Here is an 18,758-nt window from a genome sequence, read left to right as displayed (position 1 = left end):
GCTGGAGGTCACAAACTTGGGCTTGTCTTAGAGTTTTAGGCTCAGTATGATTAAAGAAACCTGTAGGTAAGGGATAGCTAGCAGAAGATTTTGGTATGTTTCCAATGTAACCAGCAGGTTTTTTTTTTAATACTAAAAGTGATGATCTAAACAAGGGATGATCCAAAAAAAGAACTGTATTTTAAATAGTAAATAGTTTCTAGTTAAATTGATTTTCTATCTTGTTACCAGTGCTGCAGTAGTGTAGTCACCTGTACATTATATAAATGTGTTTAATTGCTATATGACACTACCCACCAATAATGAAACAAATCTTTATTAAAACTGAAAAAAAAGAGAGAATAAGGTTAGGAGGAGTATGTGGAAGACTTTTAATCTCAGGGGTCCATGAGAAATGCAAGTGAGAAACCTAAGTGGGATGAAGAGAATGTAAGGGAAATTCAGATTGGGTTACTGGCACTCTGTTATTTTGTTGGTGGAATTGTAGACTGGTGCAAATATTTTATAGTATTGTATGGCATAATACTGTAAAAGAAAAAACTGATTATATCTCTCTATAGCTCTCTCTCTGTATTATATATATATGTGTATATATATATGTATGCATATATAATTTAGATCATCCCATTACTAGGACTTTATTTCTAAAAGTCATAAAAAAAGAGTGGGGGGAGATCTATCTGTGCCAAAATAGCTCCTCTATTAGTATCATCAGAACACTGATAATAGCTTATGTGTGCAATAATTTGAGAATGGCTCAACAAATTATGATAATGGAACAGAATCAATCATTTATTAGGGGCTTGTTATATGCCAGATACTGTGCTAAGCAGAGAATATAAAGAATATTAAGAAAGGGAAAAAAAAGTTCTTGATCTGAAGGACTTGATTCTCTAATGGGAGAGATAGAAAGCCTCAGTAGAAAAGTGGAATTTAGGGTGAGTTTTGAAGGAGGCCATGAGGTATAGATGAGGAGTGAGAACATTCCAGGCCTTGGAAAGATTCATTGAAGAGGTATATCACGAGTGAGGAACAGCAAGAAGGCTGATGCTGCTAGATTTCATCAGGGGAGTCTGAAAATATATGATAAATACAACAAAAAAGTTATGAGGCTAACCATGCAAACTGGTCCCTTACTGTGTACCAAAAGCTCTGGAACTTTGCTAATGTATGTTAATGACCAGTAGCCCCCATTGATCCTTCTGGTCCCTGTAACTAGAGAGGAATGACTGGCAATTATATTAGGAAAAGCTGCTAACTTTGTGGACAAGAAAAGGAACTTCTTTTTATAGGTGGACTCTTTGTTGTGACATAGCCCATTGTAGTTCTCCACTGAATTTCCAGTAAATAGAGGTGGGATTTCTCTCCTTCTTCCTCTGCAGCCTTAGTGCCTATATGCACCTAGCAATAGAAATGTGTATTTTCTAAGACAAATTTGAAATTTTTCTCCAAGTACCTTTTTCAAGTGTAGTTCCCTGAGCAGAGACCCTGTGAAATGACTATTTCCAGCCCCAGTCTCTAATCTGGAGATACCAGAAACTGATTTCTGCTACAACTTCTCAGGGTAAGGGGTAAACTCTGTCAGGAAAATTCTGTGGCTGAAAAGACTAAAAATCCATGCGTAACTGAACAGATATGAGAAATGAATTTGAAGTATCTGATGAGCCATCCTACAAAGTTGTCTTTATTTCCCAAGAATGGATAGTAGTCATGGAAGGCTACTATTTCTTGTTTTAATATTTATGAGTGGCAGACTGTAACTTATTTGAGAACCAGTTTAACTGTATTTAGAGAGATTCATCTCCTTAAAGGTTGACCACAGAATCATGAATTTTTTTCAATCATAGCAATTCAGACCAAGAGCAGAGAGTCATTGTGATCTGCAACACAAAATCACACAGCCTTGAAACAGTAAAATTCAAGAAAAAAAATTATTTCGATCTGGATTCCAGCATTGATGACTTAAACTTTCTATAATACATTAAAGTGAATTCAGTTGAGTCCAGTCTTCAGATACTGGATGGATTGAAGATTGATGGGAAATTATGAGTGGTTGATTTAGGAATGTTTGATTAAATATCAAGTTTTGACTTCATATTCTGTCATGTTCTAAAACCCACTAAATAAAAGTGATAATCAGTATTTTCATTTAAAACTCTGGCATCATTTAAGATTTGTAAAATCATAATGATCTTTTTTGTGAAGAATGGGAAAAAAATTTGGTGTTTCCTTGTTCCTAAATAATGACAACTTCTGAAGAATTTTTTATAATAGTTAAATTTCAGCTAGGTAGAAGAGTAGCTAAGATACTGAACCTAAGGAAAACTTAAGTTCAAATCCAGGCTCAGGTATTTACTGGCTGTGTGGTAGTGGGCAAGTCATTTCAGTTGCCTTATATATAAAATAGAGATGACATTAACAACTGCCTCCCAAAGTTGATATGAGGATAAAATTAGATATTTGTAAAGTACTTTCTAAACCTTTAAAGTTCTATATAAATACTAGCTATTATTAAATCATATTTTTATTTATAACTTTCATTTTCTTTCATTTTTACATCACCTTCATTTCCTAATGTGTCTCTTTACTGTGCTTATTCAACATAATATATACGTGTGTGTGTGTGTGTGTGTGTGTGTGTGTGTGTGTGTGTGTGTGTGTGTAGTAACAACAATGAATCAAAAAGAGGAAAAAAAGTTTAGGAAAATTAACCAACACTTCAACATCATCATCACTATCACCATTATCATTGTCTTCCATAATCATAACTAGGATTTGTTATTATTAAGCAAATTAAGATTAGTAAAGCATTTTATATCTATTCTTTCATTTTATCCTTGTAACAATTTTGGGAGGTAGATGCTATTATTATTATCTTTATTTTACAGTTGAGGAAACTGAAACAGACTGAAGTTAAGTGAATTGCCCAAGTAATACAGCTAGTAAATATCTGAATCCGGTTTTAACATTCTGTTTGTGGCACCATCTAGTTCCTTCATCTTCAACTATATCTGACATATATGCATTATTCCACACATAATCTCTTTATTTCTACAAAAAAAGGGAAGGTGCATATTCTTTTCTCTATTCTCAAGCTTGGCCACATAGCTTCAGGAGAATGAGACAGAGAGAGATAGACAGAGAGAAAGAGAAAGAAATAACCAGAAAGCAAAAGACAGAGAGACATACAGAAATAGAGATAGATTTAAAATCAGTGTTTTTAAAGCTTAAATACCAGAAAACTTTTTGTTTGAATCAAGTTATGTATGACTTTATACGTGATAATTTCTACTGCACATTTGTAAAATTCTTCATCTCCCTGATAAAAAACTGGGGTGATGGTTTTTTTAAACTTATTTCATGGAAAAATAATATGTACCAGTTTTTAAAAAAGTATCTTGTCATCAGATACTTCCCTCTTGCTATTTTTGATAGTTGCTTTTCTAACCCAGCATCAAAAGTTATTATAACCTTTATCAGCATCATTTTTTGGTTTATAACCATTTTTACTTTATCCATGTAGATTTTTCCAATGGCGTACCAACTCCATCCCTACCATGTCTATGTGTGTGAGCTCCTATAGTGGCAATGACAAAGTGAAACTTTGTAAGGCTAAGAAAATTTGATGAAAAGATGGAAAATAGGTCCCCTGTAGTATAAATAAAAATTATTTAGAATTGGGCTAGACACTTGAGTTGAATTAAGCAAGCAAGGTTCCCGCCCTTGGGAAGCTTGGGATCTAAATTTCACAGACATTTGCTTTGTGATACAAGAGTCAATCTAATTCTAGTCACCTGCTTTGTATTTCCTCAGCCAGAAGTCTCCTAAAACTTTAGTGGGAATACTGAGCATAAAACATTCTGAGACTCTAAGTATAAAGTCATTCTAGGGGAGGAAATTCTTCATCATTTCTTAATCATGTTATTTGAGCTTGGGAGCTCTTTCACAAGATGTGGGGATTATTTTTCATCATTGGCATATTTTGTCATCTCAAGTTTCTGTTTTCTTCCCCCTTCCACCCACATTACTTTTTTTTGACTGTTTGCCAGTGATACCAACACCTATAAGAGGTGGGGCTGAGAAACTGTAAAATTGCTTCATATATAGCTTTAGTCTTCTCTTTCTGCCCCTAGGGAAAAAAGCTGGAAAATAGCTTTATAGCTTTATAGCACACACTGAAGGTGTGCCAATGTATTTCTATCCTTCCTTTTAACTGAGAACTTATAGTTGACAATAGGATCAACTTGATAGGATTATATTTTAAATATGATTAACTAAACTTCCTTTACTTTTTATGGCCTGTACTTAAATATTTACATTTATTTCTTATTTTGCTTATCAAATATCTTAAATTTTATTTATTGCAGTATTTGCTGTGTCTAATATGACAAATCAACTTTAGATTCATAAACCTACAATAGTTATTTCTGGAGCAGATGGTATGTGATAGAGAAAAAATGCTGACCATTAGAATCAGGAGTGGCTAGGTGGCAGTGGATAGAGCATCGGCCCTGGAATCACGAGCACCTGAGTTCAAATCTGGCCTCAGACACTTAATAATTACCTAGCTGTGTGGCCTTGGGCAAGACACTTAACCCTGTTGCGTTGCAAAACCTTAAAAAAAAAAAAGAATCAGAGGTACAGTTCTGATTTACCTTTTATCCATCCTCTTGTCTTAGGCAAATATTTTCACCTTTCAGCACTTTGGTTTCTTCATTTGAAAAACTAAGAAGTTAGACTAAATGATCTTTAAGGTTCGTTCTGTTAGACAGATTAGAGAGGGTGGAAAGGAAGGCAAAAGATAAGAACATTGAAGATCAGAGCTTAAAGGGACCTTAGAAGTCATCTTGTACAACTCTTTCATTTGACAAAATAAGAAATTAAGACAGTGAGAAAAATACCAAGATAAATAAATAAGCATAAATGAGCTAAAACATCCACCTTACAATCAGACCAATAAATAAGCTGAGCATTCAGTCATCTATTAAGTGCCCAGTTTCAGGTTGTAGTTCCACAGTGGATAAGAGTGCTTGCAATGCCAAGGGATCAGGGGCCCTTCCTGGATAAGGACCAGTACACAGACTAGGAGAGTACTGACCACTCTTCTCCCCAGATCACACTAGAAACTTATACATTCTCAGAATTAGCCATGAAAACAGTCAGAAAGAAAGCCTGAAACTTGGTATAGTGATGCCCCAAAACCTCTGCCCAAAGGTAAGCAGAGCCCAATTCCAACATGAAGTTCAATGTCAAGCAATGGACTGGGAAGATGAACTACCACTACAACCATCAACAACAATGACAAGAACCCAACCATAAAAAAGCTACAATGATGACAGGGAAACCTCACAAATCTAGAAGACTATAACATGAAACCAATGAGAGCAAAACCTCAAAGAAAAATGCAAGTTGGACACAAATCCAACAAGAACTTCTAAAAGAGCTAAAGAAAGCTTAAAGAAAGAGCAAACAATATTTTGAAAATTTGTGTGATAGAGGAAAACATGAAAAAGAAATGAAAGCAATGCAAGAAAATTATGATAAGAGAATTACTATCTGGTAAAAGAAGTACACACACACACACACACACACACAAACACAAACAAAAATCAAAGAAAAGGATGCTGTAAAATCAACCAAATGAAAAGGAAGTACAAAACCTCAATGAATAAAATAATTCCTTCAAAATTAGACTTCAAAAGTAGAAGCTAATGACTCCATGAAACATCAGGAAATAATAAGACAAAGTCAGAAGGAAGAAAAATTGGGAAAGTATGAAATATCTTTTCTGAAAAGCAATTGAATTAGGAAATAATCAAAGACAGATAAAATAGAATTATAGGACTCCTTGAAATCACTGATCAAAAAAAGATTCTAGACATCATGTCTCAAGAAATCATAAAGGAAAAGCTACCAAGATATTTAGAATTGGATGGCAAAATCGAAATAGAAAGTTTCAATCTCATAAAAAAAGATTTCCAAATGAAAATTCCCAGGAAAATTATATCCAAACTCCAGAGCTTCCAGGTCAAGGATAAAATATTCCAAGTAGTCAGAAAGAAATCTTTCAAATACCACAAACCCACAGTCAGAGACACAAAAGATTTAGCAATAACCATAATAAAGAAACAGAGAGCTTGGAATATGATATTCTGGGTAGTAACAGAGCTAGGATTGCAGTCAAGAATCACCTATCCAAGAAAATTGAGTATAATTCTTCAGGGGGAAGAATGGATATTTAATGAAATTAAGGACTTTCAAGTATTCCTGAAGAAAAGACCAGAGTTGAATTAAAAAAAATTGATTTTCAAATGCAAGACTCAAGAAAAACATAAAAAGAGAAATAGGAAAGAGAAATCACAATGACCTTAAACTGTTTACCTTCATATATGGGATGATGATATATGGATGATATATGGAACTCCTAAGAATGTTATCAATCTTATGGTAGTCTTCATAGAAAAGAGAACAATTGTGAATATATTACATTGGGATTATCTCACAAAAAAATGGAAGGGTGAGAGAAAAAGGAAAAGAAAGAGAAAGAATGATGGAAATTATTTCACATAAAAAAGGCTTGCAAAGAAGAGTATTTACAGTGGAGGTGAAAATGGAGACATCTGGTAATGCTTGAACCTCACTCTCATCTAAACTGGTTTGCAGAAGGAAGGATATGTACACACACTCACTTGGGTATAGAAATCTATTTTACCCAACAAGGAAATAGGGGTAGAAGAAATTAAGAAAAATGGAGAAGGATTATATGATGGAGAGTGAATTAAAAGAGACAAGAGATCAGAAACATTTCTATATAGTTGTACATGGCACTTTCACAAAAACTGACTTATTAGTGCATTAAAAACCTCACAAACAAATGCCAAAAAGCAGACATATTAAATGTACCTTTTCCAGACCACAATGCAATAAAGATGACATTCTATAAAGAGTCTTGAAAGCATAGATTAAAAATTAATTAGAAACTAAATAATGTACCCTTAAAGAATAAATGGCCAAGAAGCAAATCATAGAAACAATTAAAAATTTCATTAAACATAATGACAACAATGAGATAACAGGTCAAAGTTTGTGGGATGCAGGCAAAGCAGTGCTTAGAGGAAAATCTATATCCCTAAATGCTTACATCAATAAAGTAGAGAAGAAAAGAAAGAGTAGATCACAGAATTGGACATGCAGTTAGAAAAAAGGACAAATACTAAATCCTCAAAACAAAATAGAAACCCTTAAAATACAATAAATTTATAAAATTAAAAGCAAATAAATTGAACTAATAAATAAAACTAGGAGCTGATTTTTATGAGTAAAAAGCAATAATATACCATTGTTAATATGATTAAAAAATAAAAATGAAAAGGGTGAATATACCACTAATGAAGATGAGATTAAAGCAATTATTAGAAGCTATTTTACTCAATTATGTTCCAATAAAAAAAATCTAAACAAAATGGATAAATATTTACAAAAAATATAAATAAACCAGATTAACAGAAGAGGAATAAAATACTTAAATAATTCCATCTTTGAAAAAGAAACTGAGTAATCCCTAAGTTAACTCCTTAAAAATAAAATTCCTGAGCTTAGATGTATTTATAAGTGAATTCTAACAAATATTTAAAGAACAATTCAATATTAAATAGACTTTTTGGAAAAAAATAGATAAAGAAGGTATTCTTTTTTTTGTTTGTTTTTGTTTTTTTTTATTTTCATTTTATTTATTTATTTATTTTTAAATTTATTTTTTTATTCTCATTTTGTACAAATTTTTTTTACATTAATAAAATATCTTGTTTGCAAGTAAACAAAATACCCCTCTTCCCCCATGAATATAGATAGACTTGCCTGGGAGAAAAAAGTAAAGGGGAGAGAAAAAAATTAGAATTAAAAAAAAATAATAGTAATAATTGTAGGTATGGCCAGGTGGCGCAATGGACGAAGCACCAGCCCTGGAGCCACGAGCACCCGAGCCCATATCCAGCCTCGTAAACCCAATAATCACCCAGCCATGTGACATGCAAGCCACCGGATCCCCACTGCCCTGAAAAAAACAAAAAGAAGAAAAAAAAAAGACCCAAAATAAAATAAAATAGCAATAATAGTAGGGGTGGCTGGGTGGCAGACAGAGCACTGGCCCTTGAGCCAGGAGCACCTGGATCCAAATCCGGCCCCAGATACCCAAAGGTCACCCTGCTATGTGGCCCCAGGCAGGCCATCCAGCCCCACTTGCCCTGCACCCTCCCCCAAATAATAATAACAAAAAATGTGCTTGAGTCTTTGTTCCAACACCAACAACTCTGGCATGGGTGGATCTCATTCTTTATGATAAGTCCATCACAAAAGTTACTTCCATATTTTCCCACCCTTGCCATTGCTGATCGCAACTCCCTCCTTTCTTATTTCTCCACTACCATGTACTATATTTTCTCTCTCCTTTCACTCTGACTCTGCTGTAGGGTCATTGACTGGCTCAACAGACAGATCCCTGGTCCTGGGGCCAAGAAGCCCTGAGCCCCCATACCACCCCTTAGGCCCAGAATCCACCTGGCCCCATGGTCCTGGGCAAGCCATCCAATCCCAGCCCCTTGCAAGAAGTAAGAAAGAAAATGTGTTATATCTGACCGCTCTCCCCCCATGGTCCATCCTTTCCTCCATCACTCACATCCCCACCCCTTCCCCCTGCCCCCCCCCCCTTACTCCAGATGTCTATACCCCATTGAGTATATATGCTGTTTCCTCTCCTAGCCACCTCTGATGAGAGCAAAGATTCCCTCATTCCTCCTTGCCTCTGCCCTTCCATATCATTGCAATAGCTCATTGTAATAAAAAAATCTTATGTGAAATATCTTAGACTATTCCCCCTCTCCTTTTTCTTTCTCCCATTCGATTTCTCTTTTTTTTCCTATTGACTCCATTTTTACACCATATTTTATCTTCAAATTCAGCTTTCTCCTGTGCTTCAACTACAAAAGCTTTCTCTACCTGCTCTATTAACTGAGAAGGTTCATATGAGTATTATCAGTGTCATTTTTCTATGCAGGAATACATGCAGTTCATCCACATTAAGTCCCTCATATTTCCCCCCCCTCCTCCAATCTCCATGCTTCACCTGAGTCCTGTATCTGAAGATCAAATCTTCTGTTCAGCTCTGGCCATTCCAAAAGGAACATTTGAAATTCCCCTGGTTCATTGAAAGTCCATCTTTTTCCCTGGAAGAGGACATTCAGTCTTGCTGGGTAGTTCATTCTTGGCTGCATTCTAAGCTCTTTTGCCTTCTGGTATATTGTATTCCAAGCCCTACTAGCTTCCAATGTAGTTGCTGCTAAGTCCTGTGTGATCCTGACTACAGCTCCACGATATTTGAATTGTGTCCTTCTGGCTGCTTGTAATATTTTCTCTTTGACTTGGGAGTTCTGGAACTTGGCTATAATATTCCTAGGGGTTGGTTTTTTGGGATCTCTTTCTCTGGGGGATCGGTGGATTCTCTCCATTTCTATTTTGCCCTCTGCTTCTAGAATATCAGGGCAATTTTCCTGCAGTAATTCTTTGAAAATGATGTCAAGGCTCTTTTCCTGGTCATGACTTTCAGGTATTCCAATAATTTTTAAATTATCTTTCCTAATTTTGTTTTCCATGTCAGTTGTTTTTTCAATCAGACATTTCACATTTTCTTCTAATTTTTCATTTTTTTGGTTTTGAAGTATTGATTCCTGATTTCTGGTAAATTCATCAATCTCCCTGAATTCTATTCTTTGTCTGAAGGATTTGTTCTCCTCAGAGAGTTTTCTTATCTCTTTTTCCACCTGGCCAATTTTGCTTTTTAAAGCATTCTTCTCCTCAATAACTTTTTGAACTGTTTTATCCATTTGACCTAAGCTGGTTTTTAGCATGCTATTTTCTTCAGCATTTTTTTGGATTTCCTTGACTCAGCTGCTGACTTCATTTTCATGTACTTCCTGCATCTCTCTCCTTTCTTTTCCCAGTTTTTCTTCTAACTCCCTCATTTGATTTTCAAAGTCTTTTTTGAGCTCTGTCATAGCCTGAGCCCAATTTCTGTTTTTCTTGGAGTCTTTAGATGCAGGGGCTTCTGCTTCCTTATCTTCAGATTGAGTATTTTGATCCTTCTTGGGCTCATTTGCAAAATATTTCTCAATAGTCTTCCTTTTGTTTCTCTGCTTGCTCATTTTCCCAGCCTGGGCCTGGTTTGGGGTGCTTCCTGAGCTTTTGGGACACTCCCACAAGGGTCTCAGTGTGTGAGGCTCTGTCCTCCCTCCTGGTCTGTGAATGACAATAAGCACCTCCCTCTGCCACAGGGCTGAGTTGGGGGGGGGGCCTGCTGTTCTGTGGTGGGGCCTAGACTGGGATCAAGATCTGAATGTGGTCAGAGCCCCAGAGTCCTGTTCCTGGGGCTGAGAACCAAGCTTGGCAGTCTCTCTTCAATCCCCTCCCCCAGCTCAATGGGCTCATGCCCTGGGGGCTCCTGCTTACCGGCTCTGCCTGCTTCTGTTTCCTCATCTGTGCGAAAGACCAAGCTGCTCTGTGTGTGCCCCAAGGGCTCGACTCCATATGCTCGCTCTGGCAGAGGTCCCCTCCTGTTCCCCCACTTTGTGCCCAGTGCTCCTTGGGGTGCAGCTCAGGAGACTCCCCCGTTGCTGTGAGCTGAGACCCCTAGCACCCTGGGGCTGCCTCCAGGAGGCTGAAGTTCTTTGGCTCTGGCGGGCCGCCCCTCCGACCCTGGGGAGCAGAGCTTTTCTGCTCTTTTCCAGGTTACCTTGAGTAGGAGAACTGCCTCACTGGGTCCCTTTGTGGGTTCTGTCTCTTGAAAGTTTAGTTAGAGTCCTTAGCTGATGAGTTTTATCAGAGAGCGCCTAAGACTCGATCCCTTCTTGTCGCCATCTTGGCTCTGCCCCCTAAAGAAGGTATTCTACTAAATTCCTTCTATAGTAAAAACATTATTCTGATACCTAAACTAGGGAAGCAAAAGCAAAGACAATTATAGACCAATTTTTCTTTTTCTAATGAATATTGATGCCACCTTTTATTGTTTAATTTTTAAAATTATTTCCCCAATTACATGTAAAAACAATTTTTAACAATTGTCATTTTTTAAATATTGAGTTCCAAATTCTCTTCCTACCTCTCTCCACAGGTTTCTTGTTGAGTTGATATTTACACATGCCATCTTACATGGCATCTTGCAAATCATATTTCCATATTAGTTGTGAAAGAAAATTAGACCTCTTTCCTCCCCAGACAAGAAAAATAATTTTTTATTTAAGTATGCTACATTCTGTCTTAGATTAAGGTATTACTAAGAGTTGTTGATGGTGATGATGATGCTTGTCCTTTGTTCTTGAAGAAGTCCATGACATCAGGGAGGTGATGTCATGACAAACAAGTGAATTAGGTTTGAGTGAGGGGGTGCTGTGCTAAGTTACCAACCTCACTTTCTCCTCCAAAGCCTTCTGGATATGAATCAGGTCAACAGGAGATGGCCCTAGATGAGAGACAATCAAGATTAAGTGACTTGCTCAAGGTCACATAGCTAATAACTGTCAAATGTCTGAAGCTGGATTAGAATTTAGGTCTTCCTAACTCCAGGTATCCATTGTACTACTTTGTTGCCCAAAAGCAAAATCATTCACTGTTGATTATCATTCAATATTTCTGTTACTGTGTACAGTGTTCTGGCTTTCTCTTTTCACTTTGCATCAGTTCATGTAAATCTTCCCAGGTTTTCTGAAGTCATTCCACTCGTTATTTCTTATAGCATAATAGTTTTTCATCCTGATCAAATGCTATAACATACTCAGTCATTCCTTAATTGGTGGACATCTCTTTAATCTTCAATTCTTGGCAAAAAAGAACTCTATAAATATGTTTTCTACACATAATCCCTTTTCATCTTTTAAAAAATCTCTTTAGAGCAGTGGTATTACTGTGTTAAAGGGTAGGTAAATTTTGATAACCCTTTAGACATAGTTCCAAATTATTCTCTAGAATGGTTAAATCAATTAACAACTCAACCAATAATGCATTAGTATCTCAATTTTCCCACATTCCCTCTAACATTTGTTATTTTTCTTTTCTGTCATGTTAATCAATCTGATAGGTATGGAGTGGTACCTCAGAATTATTTTAATTTGTATTTCTGTACTGAATAGTAATTTAGAACATTTTTCCATATAAGCCAAATTTTTATTTCTTCATCTGAAAGCTATCTATTCAAATGCTTTGACCATTTATCTATTGTGGAATGACTTATATTCCTGTAAATTTGTCTCAGTTCTCTATATATTTGAATAAATGAAAACTTCATCAGAGAAATTTGCTGTAAATTTTTTCCCAGTTATGATTACTGTGCTTTCCTTTCTATCCTCTTTTCCCCTATCCATCCTCAAAAGGGTATTACTTCTGTTTAACACCTCCCCCAGTCTGCCCTGCCTTTTTTTTTTTTAAGGTTTTTGAAAGGCAAATGGGCTTAAGTGGCTTGCCCAAGGCCACACAGCTAGGTAATTATTAAGTGTCTGAGGCTAGATTTGAACTCAGGTACTCCTAACTCCAAGGCCTGTCCTTTATCCACTGCGCCACCTAGCCACCCTGTGCCCTGCCTTCTATCAGCCCCACTTTACATGCTCCTGTCCTTGCTCCCCTTCCATACTCATACCTCCCTGATCATCTGTACTGTAGGGGTTCTATCCTACCAACTGAGTGTATATTTTAATATCACTTTGAGTCAATTCCAATGAGGATAAGGTTCACACTTTCAGTTTCTCCATCCCACTTTCCATTGTAAAATGCCTCTTTTTTATTTCTCTCTTATGTGAGCTAATTTGCCCCATTTTACATCTCCCTTTCCCTTTCTCCCAGAGTATTCCTCTTTCTTATCCTTTAATTTTCTTTTTTAGTTATTAGTCCATCCTTTTAAATGCAGATCTATCTCCTCTATGTATACTAACAAACTGCCCTAATAGTGAGAAAGTTCTTAGGAGCTGAAAGTAATTTCACATGTAAATATGTAAGCAGTTTTAACATTAATGGATTTCTTGATTTTTCTTTCTTGTTTACCTTTTTTTTTTTTAGGTTTTTTGCAAGGCAAATGGGGTTAAGTGGCTTGCCCAAGGCCACACAGCTAGGTAGTTATTAAGTGTCTGAGACCTGATTTGAACCCAGGTACTTCTGACTCCAAGGCGGGTGCTTTATCCACTATGCCACCTAGCTGCCCCTCTTGTTTACCTTTTTATGCTTCTCTTGAATCTTGTGTTTGAAAATCAAAATTTCTATTCAGTTCTAGACTTTTCATTAGGAACTCTTGAAAGTCCTCTATTTCATTAAATATTCATTTTTTTCCCTCTTAAGTATATGTTCAACTTTGCTCGGTAAGTGATTCTTTTTTTTATTTTTTTAAATATTTATTTATTCTCTTTTTGTACAAATAATGTTTTTTATACATTAATAAAATATTCTTGTTTAAGAGTAAACAGAATACCCCCCCCACAAAATATAGACTCGCTTGAGCAATAAAGTAAAGGGGAGAGAAAAAAATTAAAATAAAAAAAATAATAGTAATAATTACCAGGTGGCGCAATGGACAGAGCCCTAGCCCTGGAGCCAGGAGCACTCGAGCCCATATCCAGCCCCATACACCCAACAATCACCCAGCCATGTGACATGCAAGCCACCCCAACCCCACTGCCCTACAAAAACCAAAAAAAGAAAAAAAAGACCCAAAATAAAATAAAATGGTAATAATAGTAGTAGGGGTGGCTGGGTGTCAGATAGAGCATTGGCCCTTGAGCCAGGAGCACCTGGGTCCAAATCTGGCCTCAGATGGGTGAGTGATTCTTGATTGTAATCCTAGCTCCTTTGCCCTCCAGAATATCATATATCAAGCCCACTGATCCTTTAAGGTAGAAGCTGCTAAATCCTGTGTGGTCCAGACTGAATCCATGATATTTGAATTGTTTCTTTCTGGTTACATGCAATATTTTCTCCTTGACTTGGGAACTCTGAAATTTGGTTATAATCTTCTTGGGAGTTTTCATTTTGGGATTTCTTATAGAAGGTAATCAATGTTTTCTTTCAATTTCTATTTTTCACTGTTTTCATAGACTATCAAGGTAGTTTTCCTAGTCAATATTTTGAAAGATACCTAGATTTTTTTTCTGATCATGGTTTTTGATTAATCCAATAATTCTTAAATTATCTCTCCTTGATCTCTTTCCAGATCAGTTATTTTTTAAAGACATATTTCATATAATGTTGTATTTTTCATTTTTTAAATTTTTTTCTTTGTTTCTTGTGGATTCATTAGCTTCTACTTACTCAATTCTAATTTTTAGGAATTATTTTCATTAATGAACTTTTGTACATCCTTTTCCATTTGGTCAATTCTACTTTTTAAGGAGTTATTTTCTGCAGTGAATTTTTGTAATTTTTAAAAAAAAATCTGGCCAATTCTACATTTTAAAGGAGTGCTCTTCAGTGGATTTTTGTAGCTTTTTAAAAAACCATTTTACCTATTTTGTTTTTAAAAGTGTTATTTTCTTCAGTTTTTTGTTTCTCCTCTACAAAGTTGTTGACTCTTTTCCCCTTTTCCCTCTGCTTCTCTTATTTGATTTTTAAAATCCTTTTTGAACTCTTCTAGGAATTCCTTTTGTATCTGAGTTCAAGTCACATTTTTTTCTTTTGAGATTTTTAATGTAGCACTTTAGAATTTGTTGTCTTCTGAGTTTTATTTCAATCTTTGTCACCATAGTAACTTTCTTTAGTTAAGTTTTTTTTGTTGTTGTTTGTTCACTTTCCCATCTTATTTCTTGATTTTTTAACTTTGTGTTAAAGTTGGACTCTGCTCCCAGAGTCATGACAGTCACCCTGTCATGTATCTGTTTTCAGTGCAAGTTCCAGGGGTCTGTATGAAAGACCCCCCACCCCCCATCTTTCCACCCCCATCCTCACTCCCCTTCCATACTCATTACTTCCCTGTTGAACTTATCTTTAGTTAGGTTCTTTTTTTGTTGTTTGTTCACTTTCCCAGCTTATTTCTTTTCTTTCTTTTTTTTTTTTTTTTGCAAGGCAAACGAGGTTAAGTGGCTTGCCCAAGGCCACACAGTTAGGTAATTATTAAGTGTTTGAGACTGTATTTGAACCCAGGTACTCCTGACTCCAGGGCCGGGTGCTTTATCCACTATGCCACCTAGCTGCCCCCCAGCTTATTTCTTGACTTTAATTTTATGTTAAAGTTGGGTTCTGTTCCCAGAGTCCTGAGGGTACTGCCCCAAGGATAGTGGTATAGGTGTATTTACTATTCTCTGGGACTGTGGGTGACCACAATCACTCTTTCCCACCCTGGAACTGTGACCAGGGATGCCTCCCATCCACTGACAATAGTGTGCTAATGTTCCTTTTTGCCCCAGGACTGCAACCCAGGACTGTGATCTGGAACTCTATGTAGTCAAAACAATAGAGTCTTGCACCCAGTGTCAGCTAAGAGATCCCTGTAATCTCCTTTTAAATCAGTTATCTGATCCCATTCCTGTCTATGGACTGAGAGCTCCAGAAGCTGCTTTTACCATTTCAATTGCCCTCAAGGCTTACTGGCTTGCCAGGGGGTTGCTTGCACTGGACTGTATTCCACACTTAACCTGGTGCAATGGATCTTTCTTTCCAAATTTCTAAGTTGTCTTGATCTGGGAAATTGTTTTACTCTATTCTTTTGTTGGTTTTACCCCTCCAGAATTTATTTTGGGATGTTTAAAGTTGTTTTGGGGGGAGAGGGGGAATTTGAAAGAACTCAGGCAAGCCCATGCCTTTTCTCTAAAATCTTGGCTCCATCCCTCAATACATATTTTAAAATAAAATATTAATCACATATTAATAACAAAAACAAAAATAGTAATATAATTCTATCACTAAATGCAGAAAAAATTTTGACAAAAATTTTGACTCTTTCTATTAAAAACACTAGAAAACAGGAATAAATGGATTTTTTTCCCCTTAAAATGACTAGGAATTTCTATTTAAAATCAAGAGCAAGCATTATCTGTAATGGGGATAAACTAATAACCCTTCCCAATAACATCAGAGGTAGGGGACAAATAGGTGACTCAGTGGATAAAGCACTTGCCCTGGAGTCAGGAAGATCTGAGTTCAAATCCAACCTCAGATATTTGATACTACCTGTGAGACCTTGGGCAAGTCACTTAACTCCATTGCTTCACAAAAACAAAAAAATAAAATCATAAGTGAAGCAAGGATGTTCATTATGAATACTGTATAAGGGATGCCAACTATTGCAAATAAAATAAAAATTTGAATAATTAAAAGCCAGGGAGAAAGCAAAAACTATCACTCTTTTCAGAAAATATGATGATAAACTCAGAGAACCCTAGAGAATCAGTTAAAAAAAACTCATTTAAACAATAAACAACTTTAGCAAAGTTGTAGAGTATGAAATAAATCCACATAAATTATCAGCTTTTCTGTATATTACCAACAAAACCCAGCAGGAAGAGATAGAAAATGAAATTCCATTTAAAATAACTTCTGATAATATAGAATCCTTTGCAGTCTATCTGCTAAGATAAACACAGAAACTTTATGAACACAATCACAAAACACTTAAAAAAAAATAAAACCATGCCTAAATAATTGGATAAATCTTAGATTGTTCATGGGTAGGTCAAGACAATATAATAAAAATGACTATCCTAACTAAATCAATTGATTTTTTTTTAGGGTTTTTTTTTTTTTGGCAAGGCAATGGGGTTAAATGACTTGCCAAAGGCCACACAGCTAGGTCATTATTATGTGCCTGAGGTCATATTTGAACTCAGGTTCTCCTGACTCCAGGGCTGGTACTCTATCCACTGTGCCACCTAGCTGCCCCCCTGTAAATCAATTTATGTATTCAATTCATCAAATTATCAAAGAATTATTTTATAGAACTAGAATAAAATGAAATTCACCTGGAATCAATGAATAAAAAGTGAAGGAAGGTGGCCTAGCAATTATAGAATCTAATCTATATTAGAGTGACAATCAACAAATCAATCTGATACAGGCTAACAGACTGGTTGATAAGTAGAATAGATTAAGCATACAATACACAGTTTTAAATGACCATAATAATCTAGTATTTGATAAATCCAAAGATCCAGGATTTCAGGTCAAACACTAAATATTTGACAAAAATTGGTGGGAAAACTGGAAAGCAGATAGAAATTAGACATAAATCAACATCTCATACTGTATTCCAAAATAAGGTCAATATGAGATGTGATTTAGATTTAGACATATAAAGCATTATTCAGACATGAACGGTGATAAGTAAATTAGGGGAGCATAGAAAAATTATCCGTCAGGTCTATGGATAAGGGAAATTTTTATGAACAAAGAGATAGGATCATGAGAGGTAAAATAGGTAATTTTGATAATATGAAATTATAAAGTTTTACACAACCAAAATCAATGCAGTCAAAATTAGAAGGAAAGCAGGAAACTAGGGGAAATTTTGCAGTAAGTTTCTCTGATAAAAGTTTAATATTTTCAAAAAATATGTAACTGAGCAATTTGACAAAAATTAGAGCCATTACCCAAGTGCTAAGTCATCAAAGGATGTGAACAAGCTGTTTTCAGAAGAGGAAATCAAAATTACCAATTTGAGAAAGGTCTCTCTAAATCACTAATAATTAGAGAAATGATTAAAACAACTCTGGTATTGCTTCACCTCTAACATGTTAGCTAACATAGCAGAAAAGAAAAATGACAAATGCTGGGGGGATATGTGGAAAAATAGATGTGCTCATATACTTTTTGTAGAGGTAGGAGAGAAATGAAGATAGATCACCCTGAGTCCCTTCCCAAATAATCTCTCTCATGCTTCTAAAACATCAATGGAAGAAAGGATGCTGGAATGGTGGAGGGATGGTCCCTCTGCAAAAAGGGCACAGGGATGGATGGATGTTGCAGGGTAACAAATGGGGGAATTGTCTAAGATAGTTTTTTTAAGAATAGTTTCATAATCCTCCAAATTATCTGACTCCTTGTGAAAGTGGGCACTAGGATTTTGTGCCAGCTTCAAGCTTCCTTGATTGGCATACAATCAGAAGTTTCCTTTCTCCTCACAGGGATAGAGGATGATTATAAGGACTTCAGTAGCCTCCCTGTCCCACTAAAGGAAGATAAGGAAAACTCAACATTCTCTGGGTCACCCTGTCAGAGAAAGACCTGTTGTAATGTCTCAAAGCCCCTTTCCCCACTAACTGAAGGTATGAATATTAGTTAGTGGTCAGTTCCCCAGGTGTTCTCTCTTCTCCCCACTTCTCTTCCTTTTTTACCCCTTCCATCCCCACAAAGTCTGATCCTACCTGAATCAGGTAAGGACCTTATAAGCCAAACTAATTTTATCCTGGATACATTTCAGGGTCTCAGTTGCTTCACTTGTAAAATAAGGCTAATATTACTTGTGCTTCTTATTATTGTGAGGGAAAACTCTTTGTAAGCCTTAAATTACTATATTGATATTATATTTTTTATTTGGCAGGCACAAACTTTACCTAAACTAAAGACTGATTAACTATAGATTGGATCAAAGCTATTTGCATTTATTTGTGTTCATAAGATATGTTTAACAAATAAAAGAGGATATCTGAGACAAACATACAGAAAAATTGTCCAAGATACAGCCTTGATTTTAGGAGTTAATGATTATTTTTGAATGTGACATTCAGAACCTGAATAGATAT

General features: G+C 35.9%; 1 protein-coding gene across 3 annotated transcripts in view; it reads left to right on the top strand.

The window, feature by feature from the left end:
- CCDC192 (coiled-coil domain containing 192) overlaps positions 1-18,758 on the top strand; it is a 392,505-nt gene that overhangs the window by 287,201 nt on the left and 86,546 nt on the right. The gene's annotated exons all lie outside the window — the stretch shown is intronic.

The sequence above is a fragment of the Macrotis lagotis genome, chromosome X, assembly GCF_037893015.1.
Source record: "Macrotis lagotis isolate mMagLag1 chromosome X, bilby.v1.9.chrom.fasta, whole genome shotgun sequence".
Lineage (NCBI taxonomy): Eukaryota > Metazoa > Chordata > Mammalia > Peramelemorphia > Peramelidae > Macrotis > Macrotis lagotis.
This window is presented reverse-complemented; position numbering and strand designations above follow the sequence as displayed.